The sequence below is a fragment of the Scyliorhinus torazame genome, chromosome 18 (genome assembly GCF_047496885.1).
Source record: "Scyliorhinus torazame isolate Kashiwa2021f chromosome 18, sScyTor2.1, whole genome shotgun sequence".
NCBI classification, from domain to species: Eukaryota; Metazoa; Chordata; class Chondrichthyes; order Carcharhiniformes; family Scyliorhinidae; genus Scyliorhinus; species Scyliorhinus torazame.
Window position 1 is genome coordinate 79086551 of NC_092724.1, and position 27782 is coordinate 79114332.

Here is a 27782-nt window from a genome sequence, read left to right on the forward strand (position 1 = left end):
ATTTTCTCGGCGAGTTGAGCATTTTGAGTAATTTGCGATTGGTTTCAGAACGGCTTGCATTGAAATTTACTATTCTTTGCCAGACATTCATTGTGGAAAAAAAGTGATTTTCTCGGCGAGTTAAGCAATTTGAGTTATTTGCCGATTGGTTTCACAACGGCTTGCATTGAAATTTACTTTTCTTTGCCAGACATTCATTGTGAAAATAAGTGATTTTCTCGGCGAGTAAAGAATTTTGAGTAATTTGCCGATTGGTTTCAGAACGGCTTGCATGAAAATTAACTGTTTTTGCCAGACATTCATTGTGGAAAAAAAGTGGTTTTCTCGGCGAGTTAAGCTTTTTGAGTTATTTGTCGATTGGTTTCAGAACATCTTGCATTAAAATTAACTATTTTTTGCCAGACATTCACTGTGGAAAAAAGTGATTTTGTCGGCGAGTTAAGCATTTTGAGTAATTTGCCGATTAGTTTCAGAACGTCTTGCATTGAAAATTACTTTTCTTTGCCAGACATTCATTGTGGAAAAAAGTGATTTTCTCGGTGAATTAATCATTTTGAGTAATTTGCCGATTGGTTTTCAGAACGGCTTGCATCAAAATTAACTATTTTTTGCCAGACATTCATTTTGGAAAAAAAGTGATTTTCTCGGCGAGTTAAGCATTTTGAGTAATTTGTCGATTGGTTTCAGAAAGGCTTGCATCCAAATTAACTATTTTTTGCCAGACATTCATTGTGCAAAAAAAGTGATCTTCTCGGCGAGTTAAGCATTTCGAGTAATTTGCCGATTGGTTTCTGAACGGCTTGCATTGAAATTTACCATTCTTTGCCAGACATTCATTGTGGAAAAAAAAGTGATTTTCCCGGCGAGTTAAGCATTTTGAGTAATTTGCCGATTGGTTTGAGAACATCTTGCATTAAAATTAACTATTTTTTGCCAGACATTCCCTGTGGAAAAAAAGTGATTTTCTCGGCGAGTTGAGCATTTTGAGTAATTTGCGATTGGTTTCAGAACGGCTTGCATTGAAATTTACTATTCTTTGCCAGACATTCATTGTGGAAAAAAAGTGATTTTCTCGGTGAGTTAAGCATTTTGAGGTATTTGCCGATTGGTTTCAGAACGGCTTGCATCAAAATTAACTATTTTTTGCCAGACATTCATTGTGGGAAAAAAGTGATTTCCTCGGCGAGTTAAGCATTTTGAGTTATTTGCCGATTGGTTTCAGAACAGATTGCATTGAAATTTACTATTTTTTGCCAGACATTCATTGTGGAACAAAAGTGATTTTCTCGGCGATTTAAGCTTTATGAGTAGTTTGCAGATTGGTTTCAGAACGGCTTGCATCAAAATTAACTGTTTTTTGCCAGACATGCATTGTGGAAAAAAAGTGATTTTCTCGGCGAGTTAAGCATTTTGAGTTATTTGCCGATTGGTTTGAGAACATCTTGCATTAAAATTAACTATTTTTTGCCAGACATTCACTGTGCCAAAAATGTGATTTTCGCGGCGAATTAAACATTTTGAGTAATTGGCCGATTGGTTTCAGAACGGCTAGCATTGAAATTTACTATTCTTTGCCAGACAATCATTGTGGAAAATAAGTGATTTTCTCGGCGAGTAAAGAATTTTGAGTAATTTGCCGATTGGTTTCCGAACGGCTTGCATCAAAATTAACTGTTTTTTGCCAGACATTCATTGTGGACAAAAAGTGATTTTCTCGGCGAGTTAAGCATTTTGAGTTATTTGCCGATTGGTTTCAGAACATCTAGCATTAAAATTAACTATTTTTTCCCAGACATTCACTGTGGAAAAAAAGTGATTTTGTCGCCGAGTTAAGCAATTTGAGTTATTTGCCGATTGGTTTCAGTAAGGCTTGCATTGAAATTTACTATTCTTTGCCAGACATTCATTGTGGAAGAAAATTGCTTTTCTCGGCGAGTTAAGCATTTTGAGTTATTTGCCGATTGGTTTCAGAACATCTTGCATTAAAATTAACTATTTTTTGCCAGACTTCACTGTGGATAAAAAGTGATTTTCTCGGCGAGTTAAGCAATTTGAGTTATTTGCCGATTGGTTTCAGAACGGCTGGCAACATAATTAACTATTTTTTGCCAGACATTCATTGTGGAAAAAAAGTGATTTTCTCGGCGAGTAAAGCATTTTGAGTAATTTACCGATTGGTTTCAGAACGGCTTGCATTGAAATTTACTATTCTTTGCTAGACATTCATTGTGGAAAAAAGTGATTTTCTCGGTGAGTTAAGCATTTTGAGTTATTTGACGATTGGTTTCAGAACATCTTGCATTAAAATTAACTATTTTTTGCCAGATATTCACTGTGGAAAAAAAGTGATTTTCTCGGCGAGTTGAGCAATTTGAGTTATTTGCCGATTGGTTTCAGAACGGCTTGCATCAAAATTAACTATTTTTTTCAAGACATTCATTGTGGAAAAAAAGTGATTTTCTCGGCGAGTTAAGCATATTGAGTAATTTGCCGATTGGTTTCAGAACGGCTTGCATCAAAATTAACTATTTTTTGCCAGATGTTCATTTTGGAAAAAAGTGATTTTTTCGGCGCGGTAAGCATTTTGAGTAATTTGCCGATTGGTTTCAGAACGGCTTGCATTGAAATTTACTATTCTTTGCCAGACATTCATTGTGAAAATAAGTGATTTTCTCGGCGAGTAAAGAATTTTGAGTAATTTGCCGATTGGTTTCAGAACGGCTTGCATGAAAATTAACTGTTTTTTGCCAGACATTCATTGTGGAAAAAAAGTGGTTTTCTCGGCGACTTAAGCTTTTTGAGTTATTTGCCGATTGGTTTCAGAACATCTTGCATTAAAATTAACTATTTTTTGCCAGACATTCACTGTGGAAAAAAAATGATTTTGTCGGCGAGTTAAGCAATTTGAGTTATTTGCCGATTGCTTTCAGAACGGCTTGCATTGAAATTTACTATTCTTTGCCAGACATTCATTGTGGAAGAAAAGTAATTTTCTCGGCGAGTTAAGCATTTCGAGTAATTTGAAGATTGGTTTCTGAACGGCTTGCATTGAAATTTACCATTCTTTGCCAGACATTCATTGTGGAAAAAAAAGTGATTTTCCCGGCGAGTTAAGCATTTTGAGTAATTTGCCAAATGGTTTCAGAACGGCTTGCATTGAAATTTACTATTCTTTGCCAGACATTCATTGTGGAAGAAAAGTGATTTTCTCGGCGATTTAAGCTTTTTGAGTAATTTGCCGATTGGTTTCAGAACGCCTTGCATCAAAATTAACTATTTTTTGCCAGACATTCATTGTGGAATAAAATGATTTTCTCGGCGAGTTAAGCATTTTGAGTTATTTGCCGATTGGTTTCAGAACGGCTTGCATCAAAATTAACTGTTTTTTGCCAGACATTGATTTGGGATAAAAAGTGATTTTCTCGGCGCGTAAAGCATTTTGAGTAATTTGCCGATTGGTTTCAGAACGGCTTGCATCAAAATTAACTATTTTTTGCCAGATGTTCATTTTGGAAAAAAGTGATTTTTTCGGCGCGGTAAGCATTTTGAGTAATTTGCCGATTGGTTTCAGAACGGCTTGCATTGAAATTTACTATTCTTTGCCAGACATTCATTGTGAAAATAAGTGATTTTCTCGGCGAGTAAAGAATTTTGAGTAATTTGCCGATTGGTTTCAGAACGGCTTGCATGAAAATTAACTGTTTTTTGCCAGACATTCATTGTGGAAAAAAAGTGGTTTTCTCGGCGACTTAAGCTTTTTGAGTTATTTGCCGATTGGTTTCAGAACATCTTGCATTAAAATTAACTATTTTTTGCCAGACATTCACTGTGGAAAAAAAATGATTTTGTCGGCGAGTTAAGCAATTTGAGTTATTTGCCGATTGCTTTCAGAACGGCTTGCATTGAAATTTACTATTCTTTGCCAGACATTCATTGTGGAAGAAAAGTAATTTTCTCGGCGAGTTAAGCATTTCGAGTAATTTGAAGATTGGTTTCTGAACGGCTTGCATTGAAATTTACCATTCTTTGCCAGACATTCATTGTGGAAAAAAAAGTGATTTTCCCGGCGAGTTAAGCATTTTGAGTAATTTGCCAAATGGTTTCAGAACGGCTTGCATTGAAATTTACTATTCTTTGCCAGACATTCATTGTGGAAGAAAAGTGATTTTCTCGGCGATTTAAGCTTTTTGAGTAATTTGCCGATTGGTTTCAGAACGCCTTGCATCAAAATTAACTATTTTTTGCCAGACATTCATTGTGGAATAAAATGATTTTCTCGGCGAGTTAAGCATTTTGAGTTATTTGCCGATTGGTTTCAGAACGGCTTGCATCAAAATTAACTGTTTTTTGCCAGACATTGATTTGGGATAAAAAGTGATTTTCTCGGCGCGTAAAGCATTTTGAGTAATTTGCCGATTGGTTTCAGAACGGCTTGCATTAAAATTTACTATTCTTTGTCACACATTCATTGTGGAAAAAAAGTGATTTTCTCGGTGAGTTAAGCATTTTGAATTATTTGCCGTTTGGTTTCAGAACATCTTGCATTAAAATTAACTATTTTTTGCCAGACATTCACTGTGGAAAAAAAGTGATTTTCTCGGCGAGTTAAGCATTTTGAGTAATTTGCCGATTGGTTTCAGAACGGCTTGCATTGAAATTTACTATTCTTTGCCAGACATTCATTGTGGAAGAAAAGTGATTTTCTCGGCGATTTAAGCTTTTTGAGTAATTTGCCGATTGGTTTCAGAAAGGCTGGCATCCAAATTAACTATTTTTTGCCAGACATTCATTGTGCAAAAAAAGTGATTTTTCTCGGCGAGTTCAGCATTTTGAGTAATTTGCCGATTGATTTCAGAACGGCTTGAATTGCAATTTACTATTCTTTGTCAGACATTCATTGTGGAAAAAAAGTGATTTTCTCGGTGAGTTAAGCATTTTGAGTTATTTGCCGATTGGTTTCAGAACATCTTGCATTAAAATTTACTATTCTTTGCCAGACATTCATTGTGGAAGAAAAGTGATTTTCTCGGCGAGTTAAGCATTTTGAGTTATTTGCCGATTGGTTTCAGAACACCTAGCATTAAAATTAACTATTTTTTCCCAGACATTCACAGTGGAAAAAAAGTGATTTTGTCGCCGAGTTAAGCAATTTGAGTTATTTGCCGATTGGTTTCAGTAAGGCTTGCATTGAAATTTACTATTCTTTGCCAGACATTCATTGTGGAAGAAAATTGCTTTTCTCGGCGAGTTAAGCATTTTGAGTTATTTGCCGATTGGTTTCAGAACATCTTGCATTAAAATTAACTATTTTTTGCCAGACTTCACTGTGGAAAAAAAGTGATTTTCTCGGCGAGTTAAGCAATTTGAGTTATTTGCCGATTGGTTTCAGAACGGCTGGCAACATAATTAACTATTTTTTGCCAGACATTCATTGTGGAAAAAAAGTGATTTTCTCGGCGAGTTAAGCATTTTGAGTAATTTGCCGATTGGTTTCAGAACGGCTTGCATTGAAATTTACTATTCTTTGCTACACATTCATTGTGGAAGAAAAGTGATTTTCTCGGTGAGTTAAGCATTTTGAGTAATTTGCCGATTAGTTTCAGAACGTCTTGCATTGAAATTTACTTTTCTTTGCCAGACATTCATTGTGGAAAAAAGTGATTTTCTCGGTGAATTAATCATTTTGAGTAATTTGCCGATTGGTTTTCAGAACGGCTTGCATCAAAATTAACTATTTTTTGCCAGACATTCATTTTGGAAAAAAAGTGATTTTCTCGGCGAGTTAAGCATTTTGAGTAATTTGTCGATTGGTTTCAGAAAGGCTTGCATCCAAATTAACTATTTTTTGCCAGACATTCATTGTGCAAAAAAAGTGATCTTCTCGGCGAGTTAAGCATTTCGAGTAATTTGCCGATTGGTTTCTGAACGGCTTGCATTGAAATTTACCATTCTTTGCCAGACATTCATTGTGGAAAAAAAAGTGATTTTCCCGGCGAGTTAAGCATTTTGAGTAATTTGCCGATTGGTTTCAGAACGGCTTGCATCAAAATTAACTAATTTTTGCCAGACATTCATTGTGGGAAAAAAGTGATTTTCTCGGCTATTTAAGCATTTTGAGTTATTTGCCGATTGGTTTGAGAACAGCTTGCATTGAAATTTACTATTTTTTGCCAGACATTCACTGTGCCAAAAATGTGATTTTCGCGGCGAATTAAACATTTTGAGTAATTGGCCGATTGGTTTCAGAACGGCTAGCATTGAAATTTACTATTCTTTGCCAGACAATCATTGTGGAAAATAAGTGATTTTCTCGGCGAGTAAAGAATTTTGAGTAATTTGCCGATTGGTTTCCGAACGGCTTGCATCAAAATTAACTGTTTTTTGCCAGACATTCATTGTGGACAAAAAGTGATTTTCTCGGCGAGTTAAGCATTTTGAGTTATTTGCCGATTGGTTTCAGAACATCTAGCATTAAAATTAACTATTTTTTCCCAGACATTCACTGTGGAAAAAAAGTGATTTTGTCGCCGAGTTAAGCAATTTGAGTTATTTGCCGATTGGTTTCAGTAAGGCTTGCATTGAAATTTACTATTTTTTGCCAGACATTCATTGTGGAAGAAAATTGCTTTTCTCGGCGAGTTAAGCATTTTGAGTTATTTGCCGATTGGTTTCAGAACATCTTGCATTAAAATTAACTATTTTTTGCCAGACTTCACTGTGGATAAAAAGTGATTTTCTCGGCGAGTTAAGCAATTTGAGTTATTTGCCGATTGGTTTCAGAACGGCTGGCAACATAATTAACTATTTTTTGCCAGACATTCATTGTGGAAAAAAAGTGATTTTCTCGGCGAGTAAAGCATTTTGAGTAATTTACCGATTGGTTTCAGAACGGCTTGCATTGAAATTTACTATTCTTTGCTAGACATTCATTGTGGAAAAAAGTGATTTTCTCGGTGAGTTAAGCATTTTGAGTTATTTGCCGATTGGTTTCAGAACATCTTGCATTAAAATTAACTATTTTTTGCCAGATATTCACTGTGGAAAAAAAGTGATTTTCTCGGCGAGTTGAGCAATTTGAGTTATTTGCCGATTGGTTTCAGAACGGCTTGCATCAAAATTAACTATTTTTTTCAAGACATGCATTGTGGAAAAAAAGTGATTTTCTCGGCGAGTTAAGCATATTGAGTAATTTGCCGATTGGTTTCAGAACGGCTTGCATCAAAATTAACTATTTTTTGCCAGATGTTCATTTTGGAAAAAAGTGATTTTTTCGGCGCGGTAAGCATTTTGAGTAATTTGCCGATTGGTTTCAGAACGGCTTGCATTGAAATTTACTATTCTTTGCCAGACATTCATTGTGAAAATAAGTGATTTTCTCGGCGAGTAAAGAATTTTGAGTAATTTGCCGATTGGTTTCAGAACGGCTTGCATGAAAATTAACTGTTTTTTGCCAGACATTCATTGTGGAAAAAAAGTGGTTTTCTCGGCGACTTAAGCTTTTTGAGTTATTTGCCGATTGGTTTCAGAACATCTTGCATTAAAATTAACTATTTTTTGCCAGACATTCACTGTGGAAAAAAAATGATTTTGTCGGCGAGTTAAGCAATTTGAGTTATTTGCCGATTGCTTTCAGAACGGCTTGCATTGAAATTTACTATTCTTTGCCAGACATTCATTGTGGAAGAAAAGTAATTTTCTCGGCGAGTTAAGCATTTCGAGTAATTTGAAGATTGGTTTCTGAACGGCTTGCATTGAAATTTACCATTCTTTGCCAGACATTCATTGTGGAAAAAAAAGTGATTTTCCCGGCGAGTTAAGCATTTTGAGTAATTTGCCAAATGGTTTCAGAACGGCTTGCATTGAAATTTACTATTCTTTGCCAGACATTCATTGTGGAAGAAAAGTGATTTTCTCGGCGATTTAAGCTTTTTGAGTAATTTGCCGATTGGTTTCAGAACGCCTTGCATCAAAATTAACTATTTTTTGCCAGACATTCATTGTGGAATAAAATGATTTTCTCGGCGAGTTAAGCATTTTGAGTTATTTGCCGATTGGTTTCAGAACGGCTTGCATCAAAATTAACTGTTTTTTGCCAGACATTGATTTGGGATAAAAAGTGATTTTCTCGGCGCGTAAAGCATTTTGAGTAATTTGCCGATTGGTTTCAGAACGGCTTGCATTAAAATTTACTATTCTTTGTCAGACATTCATTGTGGAAAAAAAGTGATTTTCTCGGTGAGTTAAGCATTTTGAATTATTTGCCGTTTGGTTTCAGAACATCTTGCATTAAAATTAACTATTTTTTGCCAGACATTCACTGTGGAAAAAAAGTGATTTTCTCGGCGAGTTAAGCATTTTGAGTAATTTGCCGATTGGTTTCAGAACGGCTTGCATTGAAATTTACTATTCTTTGCCAGACATTCATTGTGGAAGAAAAGTGATTTTCTCGGCGATTTAAGCTTTTTGAGTAATTTGCCAATTGGTTTCAGAAAGGCTGGCATCCAAATTAACTATTTTTTGCCAGACATTCATTGTGCAAAAAAAGTGATTTTCTCGGCGAGTTCAGCATTTTGAGTAATTTGCCGATTGATTTCAGAACGGCTTGAATTGCAATTTACTATTCTTTGTCAGACATTCATTGTGGAAAAAAAGTGATTTTCTCGGTGAGTTAAGCATTTTGAGTTATTTGCCGATTGGTTTCAGAACATCTTGCATTAAAATTTACTATTCTTTGCCAGACATTCATTGTGGAAGAAAAGTGATTTTCTCGGCGAGTTAAGCATTTTGAGTTATTTGCCGATTGGTTTCAGAACACCTAGCATTAAAATTAACTATTTTTTCCCAGACATTCACAGTGGAAAAAAAGTGATTTTGTCGCCGAGTTAAGCAATTTGAGTTATTTGCCGATTGGTTTCAGTAAGGCTTGCATTGAAATTTACTATTCTTTGCCAGACATTCATTGTGGAAGAAAATTGCTTTTCTCGGCGAGTTAAGCATTTTGAGTTATTTGCCGATTGGTTTCAGAACGGCTGGCAACATAATTAACTATTTTTTGCCAGACATTCATTGTGGAAAAAAAGTGATTTTCTCGGCGAGTTAAGCATTTTGAGTAATTTGCCGATTGGTTTCAGAACGGCTTGCATTGAAATTTACTATTCTTTGCTACACATTCATTGTGGAAGAAAAGTGATTTTCTCGGTGAGTTAAGCATTTTGAGTTATTTGCCGATTGGTTTCAGAACATCTTGCATTAAAATTAACTATTTTTTGCCAGATATTCACTGTGGAAAAAAAGTGATTTTCTCGGCGAGTTAAGCAATTTGAGTTATTTGCCGATTGGTTTCACAACGGCTTGCATTGAAATTTACTATTCTTTGCCAGACATTCATTGTGGAACAAAAGTGATTTTCGCGGCGAGTTAAGCATATTGAGTAATTTGCCGATTGGTTTCAGAACGGCTTGCATCAAAATTAACTATTTTTTGCCAGTTGTTCATTTTGGAAAAAAGTGATTTTCTCGGCGCGGTAAGCATTTTGAGTAATTTGCCGATTGGTTTCAGAACGGCTTGCATTGAAATTTACTATTCTTTGCCAGACATTCATTGTGAAAATAAGTGATTTTCTCGGCGAGTAAAGAATTTTGAGTAATTTGCCGATTGGTTTCAGAACGGCTTGCATGAAAATTAACTGTTTTTTGCCAGACATTCATTGTGGAAAAAAAGTGGTTTTCTCGGCGAGTTAAGCTTTTTGAGTTATTTGCCGATTGGTTTCAGAACAGCTTGCATTAAAATTAACTATTTTTTGCCAGTCATTCACTGTGGAAAAAAGTGATTTTGTCGGCGAGTTAAGCATTTTGAGTAATTTGCCGATTAGTTTCAGAACGTCTTGCATTGAAATTTACTTTTCTTTGCCAGACATTCATTGTGAAAATAAGTGATTTTCTCGGCGAGTAAAGAATTTTGAGTAATTTGCCGATTGGTTTCAGAACGGCTTGCATGAAAATAAACTGTTTTTGCCAGACATTCATTGTGGAAAAAAAGTGGTTTTCTCGGCGAGTTAAGCTTTTTGAGTTATTTGCCGATTGGTTTCAGAACATCTTGCATTAAAATTAACTATTTTTTGCCAGACATTCACTGTGGAAAAAAGTGATTTTGTCGGCGAGTTAAGCATTTTGAGTAATTTGCCGATTAGTTTCAGAACGTCTTGCATTGAAATTTACTTTTCTTTGCCAGACATTCATTGTGGAAAAAAGTGATTTTCTCGGTGAATTAATCATTTTGAGTAATTTGCCGATTGGTTTTCAGAACGGCTTGCATCAAAATTAACTATTTTTTGCCAGACATTCATTTTGGAAAAAAAGTGATTTTCTCGGCGAGTTAAGCATTTTGAGTAATTTGTCGATTGGTTTCAGAAAGGCTTGCATCCAAATTAACTATTTTTTGCCAGACATTCATTGTGCAAAAAAAGTGATCTTCTCGGCGAGTTAAGCATTTCGAGTAATTTGCCGATTGGTTTCTGAACGGCTTGCATTGAAATTTACCATTCTTTGCCAGACATTCATTGTGGAAAAAAAAGTGATTTTCCCGGCGAGTTAAGCATTTTGAGTAATTTGCCGATTGGTTTCAGAACGGCTTGCATCAAAATTAACTGTTTTTTGCCAGACATTCATTGTGGACAAAAAGTGATTTTCTCGGCGAGTTAAGCATTTTGAGTTATTTGCCGATTGGTTTCAGAACACCTAGCATTAAAATTAACTATTTTTTCCCAGACATTCACAGTGGAAAAAAAGTGATTTTGTCGCCGAGTTAAGCAATTTGAGTTATTTGCCGATTGGTTTCAGTAAGGCTTGCATTGAAATTTACTATTCTTTGCCAGACATTCATTGTGGAAGAAAATTGCTTTTCTCGGCGAGTTAAGCATTTTGAGTTATTTGCCGATTGGTTTCAGAACATCTTGCATTAAAATTAACTATTTTTTGCCAGACTTCACTGTGGAAAAAAAGTGATTTTCTCGGCGAGTTAAGCAATTTGAGTTATTTGCCGATTGGTTTCAGAACGGCTGGCAACATAATTAACTATTTTTTGCCAGACATTCATTGTGGAAAAAAAGTGATTTTCTCGGCGAGTTAAGCATTTTGAGTAATTTGCCGATTGGTTTCAGAACGGCTTGCATTGAAATTTACTATTCTTTGCTACACATTCATTGTGGAAAAAAGTGATTTTCTCGGTGAGTTAAGCATTTTGAGTTATTTGCCGATTGGTTTCAGAACATCTTGCATTAAAATTAACTATTTTTTGCCAGATATTCACTGTGGAAAAAAAGTGATTTTCTCGGCGAGTTGAGCAATTTGAGTTATTTGCCGATTGGTTTCAGAACGGCTTGCATCAAAATTAACTATTTTTTTCAAGACATGCATTGTGGAAAAAAAGTGATTTTCTCGGCGAGTTAAGCATATTGAGTAATTTGCCGATTGGTTTCAGAACGGCTTGCATCAAAATTAACTATTTTTTGCCAGATGTTCATTTTGGAAAAAAGTGATTTTTTCGGCGCGGTAAGCATTTTGAGTAATTTGCCGATTGGTTTCAGAACGGCTTGCATTGAAATTTACTATTCTTTGCCAGACATTCATTGTGAAAATAAGTGATTTTCTCGGCGAGTAAAGAATTTTGAGTAATTTGCCGATTGGTTTCAGAACGGCTTGCATGAAAATTAACTGTTTTTTGCCAGACATTCATTGTGGAAAAAAAGTGGTTTTCTCGGCGACTTAAGCTTTTTGAGTTATTTGCCGATTGGTTTCAGAACATCTTGCATTAAAATTAACTATTTTTTGCCAGACATTCACTGTGGAAAAAAAATGATTTTGTCGGCGAGTTAAGCAATTTGAGTTATTTGCCGATTGCTTTCAGAACGGCTTGCATTGAAATTTACTATTCTTTGCCAGACATTCATTGTGGAAGAAAAGTAATTTTCTCGGCGAGTTAAGCATTTCGAGTAATTTGAAGATTGGTTTCTGAACGGCTTGCATTGAAATTTACCATTCTTTGCCAGACATTCATTGTGGAAAAAAAAGTGATTTTCCCGGCGAGTTAAGCATTTTGAGTAATTTGCCAAATGGTTTCAGAACGGCTTGCATTGAAATTTACTATTCTTTGCCAGACATTCATTGTGGAAGAAAAGTGATTTTCTCGGCGATTTAAGCTTTTTGAGTAATTTGCCGATTGGTTTCAGAACGCCTTGCATCAAAATTAACTATTTTTTGCCAGACATTCATTGTGGAATAAAATGATTTTCTCGGCGAGTTAAGCATTTTGAGTTATTTGCCGATTGGTTTCAGAACGGCTTGCATCAAAATTAACTGTTTTTTGCCAGACATTGATTTGGGATAAAAAGTGATTTTCTCGGCGCGTAAAGCATTTTGAGTAATTTGCCGATTGGTTTCAGAACGGCTTGCATTAAAATTTACTATTCTTTGTCAGACATTCATTGTGGAAAAAAAGTGATTTTCTCGGTGAGTTAAGCATTTTGAATTATTTGCCGTTTGGTTTCAGAACATCTTGCATTAAAATTAACTATTTTTTGCCAGACATTCACTGTGGAAAAAAAGTGATTTTCTCGGCGAGTTAAGCATTTTGAGTAATTTGCCGATTGGTTTCAGAACGGCTTGCATTGAAATTTACTATTCTTTGCCAGACATTCATTGTGGAAGAAAAGTGATTTTCTCGGCGATTTAAGCTTTTTGAGTAATTTGCCAATTGGTTTCAGAAAGGCTGGCATCCAAATTAACTATTTTTTGCCAGACATTCATTGTGCAAAAAAAGTGATTTTCTCGGCGAGTTCAGCATTTTGAGTAATTTGCCGATTGATTTCAGAACGGCTTGAATTGCAATTTACTATTCTTTGTCAGACATTCATTGTGGAAAAAAAGTGATTTTCTCGGTGAGTTAAGCATTTTGAGTTATTTGCCGATTGGTTTCAGAACATCTTGCATTAAAATTTACTATTCTTTGCCAGACATTCATTGTGGAAGAAAAGTGATTTTCTCGGCGAGTTAAGCATTTTGAGTTATTTGCCGATTGGTTTCAGAACACCTAGCATTAAAATTAACTATTTTTTCCCAGACATTCACAGTGGAAAAAAAGTGATTTTGTCGCCGAGTTAAGCAATTTGAGTTATTTGCCGATTGGTTTCAGTAAGGCTTGCATTGAAATTTACTATTCTTTGCCAGACATTCATTGTGGAAGAAAATTGCTTTTCTCGGCGAGTTAAGCATTTTGAGTTATTTGCCGATTGGTTTCAGAACGGCTGGCAACATAATTAACTATTTTTTGCCAGACATTCATTGTGGAAAAAAAGTGATTTTCTCGGCGAGTTAAGCATTTTGAGTAATTTGCCGATTGGTTTCAGAACGGCTTGCATTGAAATTTACTATTCTTTGCTACACATTCATTGTGGAAGAAAAGTGATTTTCTCGGTGAGTTAAGCATTTTGAGTTATTTGCCGATTGGTTTCAGAACATCTTGCATTAAAATTAACTATTTTTTGCCAGATATTCACTGTGGAAAAAAAGTGATTTTCTCGGCGAGTTAAGCAATTTGAGTTATTTGCCGATTGGTTTCACAACGGCTTGCATTGAAATTTACTATTCTTTGCCAGACATTCATTGTGGAACAAAAGTGATTTTCGCGGCGAGTTAAGCATATTGAGTAATTTGCCGATTGGTTTCAGAACGGCTTGCATCAAAATTAACTATTTTTTGCCAGTTGTTCATTTTGGAAAAAAGTGATTTTCTCGGCGCGGTAAGCATTTTGAGTAATTTGCCGATTGGTTTCAGAACGGCTTGCATTGAAATTTACTATTCTTTGCCAGACATTCATTGTGAAAATAAGTGATTTTCTCGGCGAGTAAAGAATTTTGAGTAATTTGCCGATTGGTTTCAGAACGGCTTGCATGAAAATTAACTGTTTTTTGCCAGACATTCATTGTGGAAAAAAAGTGGTTTTCTCGGCGAGTTAAGCTTTTTGAGTTATTTGCCGATTGGTTTCAGAACAGCTTGCATTAAAATTAACTATTTTTTGCCAGTCATTCACTGTGGAAAAAAGTGATTTTGTCGGCGAGTTAAGCATTTTGAGTAATTTGCCGATTAGTTTCAGAACGTCTTGCATTGAAATTTACTTTTCTTTGCCAGACATTCATTGTGAAAATAAGTGATTTTCTCGGCGAGTAAAGAATTTTGAGTAATTTGCCGATTGGTTTCAGAACGGCTTGCATGAAAATAAACTGTTTTTGCCAGACATTCATTGTGGAAAAAAAGTGGTTTTCTCGGCGAGTTAAGCTTTTTGAGTTATTTGCCGATTGGTTTCAGAACATCTTGCATTAAAATTAACTATTTTTTGCCAGACATTCACTGTGGAAAAAAGTGATTTTGTCGGCGAGTTAAGCATTTTGAGTAATTTGCCGATTAGTTTCAGAACGTCTTGCATTGAAATTTACTTTTCTTTGCCAGACATTCATTGTGGAAAAAAGTGATTTTCTCGGTGAATTAATCATTTTGAGTAATTTGCCGATTGGTTTTCAGAACGGCTTGCATCAAAATTAACTATTTTTTGCCAGACATTCATTTTGGAAAAAAAGTGATTTTCTCGGCGAGTTAAGCATTTTGAGTAATTTGTCGATTGGTTTCAGAAAGGCTTGCATCCAAATTAACTATTTTTTGCCAGACATTCATTGTGCAAAAAAAGTGATCTTCTCGGCGAGTTAAGCATTTCGAGTAATTTGCCGATTGGTTTCTGAACGGCTTGCATTGAAATTTACCATTCTTTGCCAGACATTCATTGTGGAAAAAAAAGTGATTTTCCCGGCGAGTTAAGCATTTTGAGTAATTTGCCGATTGGTTTCAGAACGGCTTGCATCAAAATTAACTGTTTTTTGCCAGACATTCATTGTGGACAAAAAGTGATTTTCTCGGCGAGTTAAGCATTTTGAGTTATTTGCCGATTGGTTTCAGAACACCTAGCATTAAAATTAACTATTTTTTCCCAGACATTCACAGTGGAAAAAAAGTGATTTTGTCGCCGAGTTAAGCAATTTGAGTTATTTGCCGATTGGTTTCAGTAAGGCTTGCATTGAAATTTACTATTCTTTGCCAGACATTCATTGTGGAAGAAAATTGCTTTTCTCGGCGAGTTAAGCATTTTGAGTTATTTGCCGATTGGTTTCAGAACATCTTGCATTAAAATTAACTATTTTTTGCCAGACTTCACTGTGGAAAAAAAGTGATTTTCTCGGCGAGTTAAGCAATTTGAGTTATTTGCCGATTGGTTTCAGAACGGCTGGCAACATAATTAACTATTTTTTGCCAGACATTCATTGTGGAAAAAAAGTGATTTTCTCGGCGAGTTAAGCATTTTGAGTAATTTGCCGATTGGTTTCAGAACGGCTTGCATTGAAATTTACTATTCTTTGCTACACATTCATTGTGGAAGAAAAGTGATTTTCTCGGTGAGTTAAGCATTTTGAGTTATTTGCCGATTGGTTTCAGAACATCTTGCATTAAAATTAACTATTTTTTGCCAGATATTCACTGTGGAAAAAAAGTGATTTTCTCGGCGAGTTAAGCAATTTGAGTTATTTGCCGATTGGTTTCACAACGGCTTGCATTGAAATTTACTATTCTTTGCCAGACATTCATTGTGGAACAAAAGTGATTTTCGCGGCGAGTTAAGCATATTGAGTAATTTGCCGATTGGTTTCAGAACGGCTTGCATCAAAATTAACTATTTTTTGCCAGTTGTTCATTTTGGAAAAAAGTGATTTTCTCGGCGCGGTAAGCATTTTGAGTAATTTGCCGATTGGTTTCAGAACGGCTTGCATTGAAATTTACTATTCTTTGCCAGACATTCATTGTGAAAATAAGTGATTTTCTCGGCGAGTAAAGAATTTTGAGTAATTTGCCGATTGGTTTCAGAACGGCTTGCATGAAAATTAACTGTTTTTTGCCAGACATTCATTGTGGAAAAAAAGTGGTTTTCTCGGCGAGTTAAGCATTTTGAGTTATTTGCCGATTGGTTTCAGAACATCTTGCATTAAAATTAACTATTTTTTGCCAGACTTCACTGTGGATAAAAAGTGATTTTCTCGGCGAGTTAAGCAATTTGAGTTATTTGCCGATTGGTTTCAGAACGGCTGGCAACATAATTAACTATTTTTTGCCAGACATTCATTGTGGAAAAAAAGTGATTTTCTCGGCGAGTAAAGCATTTTGAGTAATTTACCGATTGGTTTCAGAACGGCTTGCATTGAAATTTACTATTCTTTGCTAGACATTCATTGTGGAAAAAAGTGATTTTCTCGGTGAGTTAAGCATTTTGAGTTATTTGCCGATTGGTTTCAGAACATCTTGCATTAAAATTAACTATTTTTTGCCAGATATTCACTGTGGAAAAAAAGTGATTTTCTCGGCGAGTTGAGCAATTTGAGTTATTTGCCGATTGGTTTCAGAACGGCTTGCATCAAAATTAACTATTTTTTTCAAGACATTCATTGTGGAAAAAAAGTGATTTTCTCGGCGAGTTAAGCATATTGAGTAATTTGCCGATTGGTTTCAGAACGGCTTGCATCAAAATTAACTATTTTTTGCCAGATGTTCATTTTGGAAAAAAGTGATTTTTTCGGCGCGGTAAGCATTTTGAGTAATTTGCCGATTGGTTTCAGAACGGCTTGCATTGAAATTTACTATTCTTTGCCAGACATTCATTGTGAAAATAAGTGATTTTCTCGGCGAGTAAAGAATTTTGAGTAATTTGCCGATTGGTTTCAGAACGGCTTGCATGAAAATTAACTGTTTTTTGCCAGACATTCATTGTGGAAAAAAAGTGGTTTTCTCGGCGACTTAAGCTTTTTGAGTTATTTGCCGATTGGTTTCAGAACATCTTGCATTAAAATTAACTATTTTTTGCCAGACATTCACTGTGGAAAAAAAATGATTTTGTCGGCGAGTTAAGCAATTTGAGTTATTTGCCGATTGCTTTCAGAACGGCTTGCATTGAAATTTACTATTCTTTGCCAGACATTCATTGTGGAAGAAAAGTAATTTTCTCGGCGAGTTAAGCATTTCGAGTAATTTGAAGATTGGTTTCTGAACGGCTTGCATTGAAATTTACCATTCTTTGCCAGACATTCATTGTGGAAAAAAAAGTGATTTTCCCGGCGAGTTAAGCATTTTGAGTAATTTGCCAAATGGTTTCAGAACGGCTTGCATTGAAATTTACTATTCTTTGCCAGACATTCATTGTGGAAGAAAAGTGATTTTCTCGGCGATTTAAGCTTTTTGAGTAATTTGCCGATTGGTTTCAGAACGCCTTGCATCAAAATTAACTATTTTTTGCCAGACATTCATTGTGGAATAAAATGATTTTCTCGGCGAGTTAAGCATTTTGAGTTATTTGCCGATTGGTTTCAGAACGGCTTGCATCAAAATTAACTGTTTTTTGCCAGACATTGATTTGGGATAAAAAGTGATTTTCTCGGCGCGTAAAGCATTTTGAGTAATTTGCCGATTGGTTTCAGAACGGCTTGCATTAAAATTTACTATTCTTTGTCAGACATTCATTGTGGAAAAAAAGTGATTTTCTCGGTGAGTTAAGCATTTTGAATTATTTGCCGTTTGGTTTCAGAACATCTTGCATTAAAATTAACTATTTTTTGCCAGACATTCACTGTGGAAAAAAAGTGGTTTTCTCGGCGAGTTAAGCATTTTGAGTAATTTGCCGATTTGTTTCAGAACGGCTTGCATTGAAATTTACTATTCTTTGCCAGACATTCATTGTGGAAGAAAAGTGATTTTCTCGGCGATTTAAGCTTTTTGAGTAATTTGCCAATTGGTTTCAGAAAGGCTGGCATCCAAATTAACTATTTTTTGCCAGACATTCATTGTGCAAAAAAAGTGATTTTCTCGGCGAGTTCAGCATTTTGAGTAATTTGCCGATTGATTTCAGAACGGCTTGAATTGCAATTTACTATTCTTTGTCAGACATTCATTGTGGAAAAAAAGTGATTTTCTCGGTGAGTTAAGCATTTTGAGTTATTTGCCGATTGGTTTCAGAACATCTTGCATTAAAATTTACTATTCTTTGCCAGACATTCATTGTGGAAGAAAAGTGATTTTCTCGGCGAGTTAAGCATTTTGAGTTATTTGCCGATTGGTTTCAGAACACCTAGCATTAAAATTAACTATTTTTTCCCAGACATTCACAGTGGAAAAAAAGTGATTTTGTCGCCGAGTTAAGCAATTTGAGTTATTTGCCGATTGGTTTCAGTAAGGCTTGCATTGAAATTTACTATTCTTTGCCAGACATTCATTGTGGAAGAAAATTGCTTTTCTCGGCGAGTTAAGCATTTTGAGTTATTTGCCGATTGGTTTCAGAACATCTTGCATTAAAATTAACTATTTTTTGCCAGACTTCACTGTGGAAAAAAAGTGATTTTCTCGGCGAGTTAAGCAATTTGAGTTATTTGCCGATTGGTTTCAGAACGGCTGGCAACATAATTAACTATTTTTTGCCAGACATTCATTGTTGAAAAAAAGTGATTTTCTCGGCGAGTTAAGCATTTTGAGTAATTTGCCGATTGGTTTCAGAACGGCTTGCATTGAAATTTACTATTCTTTGCTACACATTCATTGTGGAAGAAAAGTGATTTTCTCGGTGAGTTAAGCATTTTGAGTTATTTGCCGATTGGTTTCAGAACATCTTGCATTAAAATTAACTATTTTTTGCCAGATATTCACTGTGGAAAAAAAGTGATTTTCTCGGCGAGTTAAGCAATTTGAGTTATTTGCCGATTGGTTTCACAACGGCTTGCATTGAAATTTACTATTCTTTGCCAGACATTCATTGTGGAACAAAAGTGATTTTCGCGGCGAGTTAAGCATATTGAGTAATTTGCCGATTGGTTTCAGAACGGCTTGCATCAAAATTAACTATTTTTTGCCAGTTGTTCATTTTGGAAAAAAGTGATTTTCTCGGCGCGGTAAGCATTTTGAGTAATTTGCCGATTGGTTTCAGAACGGCTTGCATTGAAATTTACTATTCTTTGCCAGACATTCATTGTGAAAATAAGTGATTTTCTCGGCGAGTAAAGAATTTTGAGTAATTTGCCGATTGGTTTCAGAACGGCTTGCATGAAAATTAACTGTTTTTTGCCAGACATTCATTGTGGAAAAAAAGTGGTTTTCTCGGCGAGTTAAGCTTTTTGAGTTATTTGCCGATTGGTTTCAGAACATCTTGCATTAAAATTAACTATTTTTTGCCAGTCATTCACTGTGGAAAAAAGTGATTTTGTCGGCGAGTTAAGCATTTTGAGTAATTTGCCGATTAGTTTCAGAACGTCTTGCATTGAAATTTACTTTTCTTTGCCAGACATTCATTGTGAAAATAAGTGATTTTCTCGGCGAGTAAAGAATTTTGAGTAATTTGCCGATTGGTTTCAGAACGGCTTGCATGAAAATTAACTGTTTTTGCCAGACATTCATTGTGGAAAAAAAGTGGTTTTCTCGGCGAGTTAAGCTTTTTGAGTTATTTGCCGATTGGTTTCAGAACATCTTGCATTAAAATTAACTATTTTTTGCCAGACATTCACTGTGGAAAAAAGTGATTTTGTCGGCGAGTTAAGCATTTTGAGTAATTTGCCGATTAGTTTCAGAACGTCTTGCATCGAAATTTACTTTTCTTTGCCAGACATTCATTGTGGAAAAAAGTGATTTTCTCGGTGAATTAATCATTTTGAGTAATTTGCCGATTGGTTTTCAGAACGGCTTGCATCAAAATTAACTATTTTTTGCCAGACATTCATTTTGGAAAAAAAGTGATTTTCTCGGCGAGTTAAGCATTTTGAGTAATTTGTCGATTGGTTTCAGAAAGGCTTGCATCCAAATTAACTATTTTTTGCCAGACATTCATTGTGCAAAAAAAGTGATCTTCTCGGCGAGTTAAGCATTTCGAGTAATTTGCCGATTGGTTTCTGAACGGCTTGCATTGAAATTTACCATTCTTTGCCAGACATTCATTGTGGAAAAAAAAGTGATTTTCCCGGCGAGTTAAGCATTTTGAGTAATTTGCCGATTGGTTTCAGAACGGCTTGCATCAAAATTAACTAATTTTTGCCAGACATTCATTGTGGGAAAAAAGTGATTTTCTCGGCTATTTAAGCATTTTGAGTTATTTGCCGATTGGTTTGAGAACAGCTTGCATTGAAATTTACTATTTTTTGCCAGACATTCACTGTGCCAAAAATGTGATTTTCGCGGCGAATTAAACATTTTGAGTAATTGGCCGATTGGTTTCAGAACGGCTAGCATTGAAATTTACTATTCTTTGCCAGACAATCATTGTGGAAAATAAGTGATTTTCTCGGCGAGTAAAGAATTTTGAGTAATTTGCCGATTGGTTTCCGAACGGCTTGCATCAAAATTAACTGTTTTTTGCCAGACATTCATTGTGGACAAAAAGTGATTTTCTCGGCGAGTTAAGCATTTTGAGTTATTTGCCGATTGGTTTCAGAACATCTAGCATTAAAATTAACTATTTTTTCCCAGACATTCACTGTGGAAAAAAAGTGATTTTGTCGCCGAGTTAAGCAATTTGAGTTATTTGCCGATTGGTTTCAGTAAGGCTTGCATTGAAATTTACTATTCTTTGCCAGACATTCATTGTGGAAGAAAATTGCTTTTCTCGGCGAGTTAAGCATTTTGAGTTATTTGCCGATTGGTTTCAGAACATCTTGCATTAAAATTAACTATTTTTTGCCAGACTTCACTGTGGATAAAAAGTGATTTTCTCGGCGAGTTAAGCAATTTGAGTTATTTGCCGATTGGTTTCAGAACGGCTGGCAACATAATTAACTATTTTTTGCCAGACATTCATTGTGGAAAAAAAGTGATTTTCTCGGCGAGTAAAGCATTTTGAGTAATTTACCGATTGGTTTCAGAACGGCTTGCATTGAAATTTACTATTCTTTGCTAGACATTCATTGTGGAAAAAAGTGATTTTCTCGGTGAGTTAAGCATTTTGAGTTATTTGCCGATTGGTTTCAGAACATCTTGCATTAAAATTAACTATTTTTTGCCAGATATTCACTGTGGAAAAAAAGTGATTTTCTCGGCGAGTTGAGCAATTTGAGTTATTTGCCGATTGGTTTCAGAACGGCTTGCATCAAAATTAACTATTTTTTTCAAGACATTCATTGTGGAAAAAAGTGATTTTTTCGGCGCGGTAAGCATTTTGAGTAATTTGCCGATTGGTTTCAGAACGGCTTGCATTGAAATTTACTATTCTTTGCCAGACATTCATTGTGAAAATAAGTGATTTTCTCGGCGAGTAAAGAATTTTGAGTAATTTGCCGATTGGTTTCAGAACGGCTTGCATGAAAATTAACTGTTTTTTGCCAGACATTCATTGTGGAAAAAAAGTGGTTTTCTCGGCGACTTAAGCTTTTTGAGTTATTTGCCGATTGGTTTCAGAACATCTTGCATTAAAATTAACTATTTTTTGCCAGACATTCACTGTGGAAAAAAAATGATTTTGTCGGCGAGTTAAGCAATTTGAGTTATTTGCCGAATGCTTTCAGAACGGCTTGCATTGAAATTTACTATTCTTTGCCAGACATTCATTGTGGAAGAAAAGTAATTTTCTCGGCGAGTTAAGCATTTTGAGTAATTTGCCAAATGGTTTCAGAACGGCTTGCATTGAAATTTACTATTCTTTGCCAGACATTCATTGTGGAAGAAAAGTGATTTTCTCGGCGATTTAAGCTTTTTGAGTAATTTGCCGATTGGTTTCAGAACGCCTTGCATCAAAATTAACTATTTTTTGCCAGACATGCATTGTGGAATAAAATGATTTTCTCGGCGAGTTAAGCATTTTGAGTTATTTGCCGATTGGTTTCAGAACGGCTTGCATCAAAATTAACTGTTTTTTGCCAGACATTGATTTGGGATAAAAAGTGATTTTCTCGGCGAGTAAAGCATTTTGAGTAATTTACCGATTGGTTTCAGAACGGCTTGCATTGAAATTTACTATTCTTTGCTAGACATTCATTGTGGAAAAAAGTGATTTTCTCGGTGAGTTAAGCATTTTGAGTTATTTGCCGATTGGTTTCAGAACATCTTGCATTAAAATTAACTATTTTTTGCCAGATATTCACTGTGGAAAAAAAGTGATTTTCTCGGCGAGTTGAGCAATTTGAGTTATTTGCCGATTGGTTTCAGAACGGCTTGCATCAAAATTAACTATTTTTTTCAAGACATTCATTGTGGAAAAAAGTGATTTTTTCGGCGCGGTAAGCATTTTGAGTAATTTGCCGATTGGTTTCAGAACGGCTTGCATTGAAATTTACTATTCTTTGCCAGACATTCATTGTGAAAATAAGTGATTTTCTCGGCGAGTAAAGAATTTTGAGTAATTTGCCGATTGGTTTCAGAACGGCTTGCATGAAAATTAACTGTTTTTTGCCAGACATTCATTGTGGAAAAAAAGTGGTTTTCTCGGCGACTTAAGCTTTTTGAGTTATTTGCCGATTGGTTTCAGAACATCTTGCATTAAAATTAACTATTTTTTGCCAGACATTCACTGTGGAAAAAAAATGATTTTGTCGGCGAGTTAAGCAATTTGAGTTATTTGCCGAATGCTTTCAGAACGGCTTGCATTGAAATTTACTATTCTTTGCCAGACATTCATTGTGGAAGAAAAGTAATTTTCTCGGCGAGTTAAGCATTTTGAGTAATTTGCCAAATGGTTTCAGAACGGCTTGCATTGAAATTTACTATTCTTTGCCAGACATTCATTGTGGAAGAAAAGTGATTTTCTCGGCGATTTAAGCTTTTTGAGTAATTTGCCGATTGGTTTCAGAACGCCTTGCATCAAAATTAACTATTTTTTGCCAGACATGCATTGTGGAATAAAATGATTTTCTCGGCGAGTTAAGCATTTTGAGTTATTTGCCGATTGGTTTCAGAACGGCTTGCATCAAAATTAACTGTTTTTTGCCAGACATTGATTTGGGATAAAAAGTGATTTTCTCGGCGCGTAAAGCATTTTGAGTAATTTGCCGATTGGTTTCAGAACGGCTTGCATTAAAATTTACTATTCTTTGTCAGACATTCATTGTGGAAAAAAAGTGATTTTCTCGGTGAGTTAAGCATTTTGAATTATTTGCCGTTTGGTTTCAGAACATCTTGCATTAAAATTAACTATTTTTTGCCAGACATTCACTGTGGAAAAAAAGTGATTTTCTCGGCGAGTTAAGCATTTTGAGTAATTTGCCGATTGGTTTCAGAACGGCTCGCATTGAAATTTACTATTCTTTGCCAGACATTCATTGTGGAAGAAAAGTGATTTTCTCGGCGATTTAAGCTTTTTGAGTAATTTGCCAATTGGTTTCAGAAAGGCTGGCATCCAAATTAACTATTTTTTGCCAGACATTCATTGTGGAAAAAAAGTGATTTTCTCGGTGAGTTAAGCATTTTGAGTTATTTGCCGATTGGTTTCAGAACATCTTGCATTAAAATTTACTATTCTTTGCCAGACATTCATTGTGGAAGAAAAGTGATTTTCTCGGCGAGTTAAGCATTTTGAGTTATTTGCCGATTGGTTTCAGAACACCTAGCATTAAAATTAACTATTTTTTGCCAGACATTCATTGTGGAAAAAAAGTGATTTTCTCGGCGAGTTAAGCATTTTGAGTAATTTGCCGATTGGTTTCAGAACGGCTTGCATTGAAATTTACTATTCTTTGCTACACATTCATTGTGGAAGAAAAGTGATTTTCTCGGTGAGTTAAGCATTTTGAGTTATTTGCCGATTGGTTTCAGAACATCTTGCATTAAAATTAACTATTTTTTGCCAGATATTCACTGTGGAAAAAAAGTGATTTTCTCGGCGAGTTAAGCAATTTGAGTTATTTGCCGATTGGTTTCACAACGGCTTGCATTGAAATTTACTATTCTTTGCCAGACATTCATTGTGGAACAAAAGTGATTTTCGCGGCGAGTTAAGCATATTGAGTAATTTGCCGATTGGTTTCAGAACGGCTTGCATCAAAATTAACTATTTTTTGCCAGTTGTTCATTTTGGAAAAAAGTGATTTTCTCGGCGCGGTAAGCATTTTGAGTAATTTGCCGATTGGTTTCAGAACGGCTTGCATTGAAATTTACTATTCTTTGCCAGACATTCATTGTGAAAATAAGTGATTTTCTCGGCGAGTGAAGAATTTTGAGTAATTTGCCGATTGGTTTCAGAACGGCTTGCATGAAAATTAACTGTTTTTTGCCAGACATTCATTGTGGAAAAAAAGTGGTTTTCTCGGCGAGTTAAGCTTTTTGAGTTATTTGCCGATTGGTTTCAGAACATCTTGCATTAAAATTAACTATTTTTTGCCAGTCATTCACTGTGGAAAAAAGTGATTTTGTCGGCGAGTTAAGCATTTTGAGTAATTTGCCGATTAGTTTCAGAACGTCTTGCATTGAAATTTACTTTTCTTTGCCAGACATTCATTGTGAAAATAAGTGATTTTCTCGGCGAGTAAAGAATTTTGAGTAATTTGCCGATTGGTTTCAGAACGGCTTGCATGAAAATAAACTGTTTTTGCCAGACATTCATTGTGGAAAAAAAGTGGTTTTCTCGGCGAGTTAAGCTTTTTGAGTTATTTGCCGATTGGTTTCAGAACATCTTGCATTAAAATTAACTATTTTTTGCCAGACATTCACTGTGGAAAAAAGTGATTTTGTCGACGAGTTAAGCATTTTGAGTAATTTGCCGATTAGTTTCAGAACGTCTTGCATTGAAATTTACTTTTCTTTGCCAGACATTCATTGTGGAAAAAAGTGATTTTCTCGGTGAATTAATCATTTTGAGTAATTTGCCGATTGGTTTTCAGAACGGCTTGCATCAAAATTAACTATTTTTTGCCAGACATTCATTTTGGAAAAAAAGTGATTTTCTCGGCGAGTTAAGCATTTTGAGTAATTTGTCGATTGGTTTCAGAAAGGCTTGCATCCAAATTAACTATTTTTTGCCAGACATTCATTGTGCAAAAAAAGTGATCTTCTCGGCGAGTTAAGCATTTCGAGTAATTTGCCGATTGGTTTCTGAACGGCTTGCATTGAAATTTACCATTCTTTGCCAGACATTCATTGTGGAAAAAAAAGTGATTTTCCCGGCGAGTTAAGCATTTTGAGTAATTTGCCGATTGGTTTCAGAACGGCTTGCATCAAAATTAACTATTTTTTGCCAGACATTCATTGTGGGAAAAAAGTGATTTTCTCGGCGAGTTAAGCATTTTGAGTTATTTGCCGATTGGTTTCAGAACAGATTGCATTGAAATTTACTATTTTTTGCCAGACATTCATTGTGGAACAAAAGTGATTTTCTCGGCGATTTAAGCTTTATGAGTAGTTTGCAGATTGGTTTCAGAACGGCTTGCATCAAAATTAACTGTTTTTTGCCAGACATGCATTGTGGAAAAAAAGTGATTTTCTCGGCGAGTTAAGCATTTTGAGTTATTTGCCGATTGGTTTGAGAACATCTTGCATTAAAATTAACTATTTTTTGCCAGACATTCACTGTGCCAAAAATGTGATTTTCGCGGCGAATTAAACATTTTGAGTAATTGGCCGATTGGTTTCAGAACGGCTAGCATTGAAATTTACTATTCTTTGCCAGACAATCATTGTGGAAAATAAGTGATTTTCTCGGCGAGAAAAGAATTTCGGGTAATTTGCCGATTGGTTTCCGAACGGCTTGCATCAAAATTAACTGTTTTTTGCCAGACATTCATTGTGGACAAAAAGTGATTTTCTCGGCGAGTTAAGCATTTTGAGTTATTTGCCGATTGGTTTCAGAACATCTAGCATTAAAATTAACTATTTTTTCCCAGACATTCACTGTGGAAAAAAAGTGATTTTGTCGCCGAGTTAAGCAATTTGAGTTATTTGCCGATTGGTTTCAGTAAGGCTTGCATTGAAATTTACTATTCTTTGCCAGACATTCATTGTGGAAGAAAATTGCTTTTCTCGGCGAGTTAAGCATTTTGAGTTATTTGCCGATTGGTTTCAGAACATCTTGCATTAAAATTAACTATTTTTTGCCAGACTTCACTGTGGATAAAAAGTGATTTTCTCGGCGAGTTAAGCAATTTGAGTTATTTGCCGATTGGTTTCAGAACGGCTGGCAACATAATTAACTATTTTTTGCCAGACATTCATTGTGGAAAAAAAGTGATTTTCTCGGCGAGTAAAGCATTTTGAGTAATTTACCGATTGGTTTCAGAACGGCTTGCATTGAAATTTACTTTTCTTTGCTAGACATTCATTGTGGAAAAAAGTGATTTTCTCGGTGAGTTAAGCATTTTGAGTTATTTGCCGATTGGTTTCAGAACATCTTGCATTAAAATTTACTATTCTTTGCCAGACATTCATTGTGGAAGAAAAGTGATTTTCTCGGCGAGTTAAGCATTTTGAGTTATTTGCCGATTGGTTTCAGAACACCTAGCATTAAAATTAACTATTTTTTGCCAGACATTCATTGTGGAAAAAAAGTGATTTTCTCGGCGAGTTAAGCATTTTGAGTAATTTGCCGATTGGTTTCAGAACGGCTTGCATTGAAATTTACTATTCTTTGCTACACATTCATTGTGGAAGAAAAGTGATTTTCTCGGTGAGTTAAGCATTTTGAGTTATTTGCCGATTGGTTTCAGAACATCTTGCATTAAAATTAACTATTTTTTGCCAGATATTCACTGTGGAAAAAAAGTGATTTTCTCGGCGAGTTAAGCAATTTGAGTTATTTGCCGATTGGTTTCACAACGGCTTGCATTGAAATTTACTATTCTTTGCCAGACATTCATTGTGGAACAAAAGTGATTTTCGCGGCGAGTTAAGCATATTGAGTAATTTGCCGATTGGTTTCAGAACGGCTTGCATCAAAATTAACTATTTTTTGCCAGTTGTTCATTTTGGAAAAAAGTGATTTTCTCGGCGCGGTAAGCATTTTGAGTAATTTGCCGATTGGTTTCAGAACGGCTTGCATTGAAATTTACTATTCTTTGCCAGACATTCATTGTGAAAATAAGTGATTTTCTCGGCGAGTGAAGAATTTTGAGTAATTTGCCGATTGGTTTCAGAACGGCTTGCATGAAAATTAACTGTTTTTTGCCAGACATTCATTGTGGAAAAAAAGTGGTTTTCTCGGCGAGTTAAGCTTTTTGAGTTATTTGCCGATTGGTTTCAGAACATCTTGCATTAAAATTAACTATTTTTTGCCAGTCATTCACTGTGGAAAAAAGTGATTTTGTCGGCGAGTTAAGCATTTTGAGTAATTTGCCGATTAGTTTCAGAACGTCTTGCATTGAAATTTACTTTTCTTTGCCAGACATTCATTGTGAAAATAAGTGATTTTCTCGGCGAGTAAAGAATTTTGAGTAATTTGCCGATTGGTTTCAGAACGGCTTGCATGAAAATAAACTGTTTTTGCCAGACATTCATTGTGGAAAAAAAGTGGTTTTCTCGGCGAGTTAAGCTTTTTGAGTTATTTGCCGATTGGTTTCAGAACATCTTGCATTAAAATTAACTATTTTTTGCCAGACATTCACTGTGGAAAAAAGTGATTTTGTCGACGAGTTAAGCATTTTGAGTAATTTGCCGATTAGTTTCAGAACGTCTTGCATTGAAATTTACTTTTCTTTGCCAGACATTCATTGTGGAAAAAAGTGATTTTCTCGGTGAATTAATCATTTT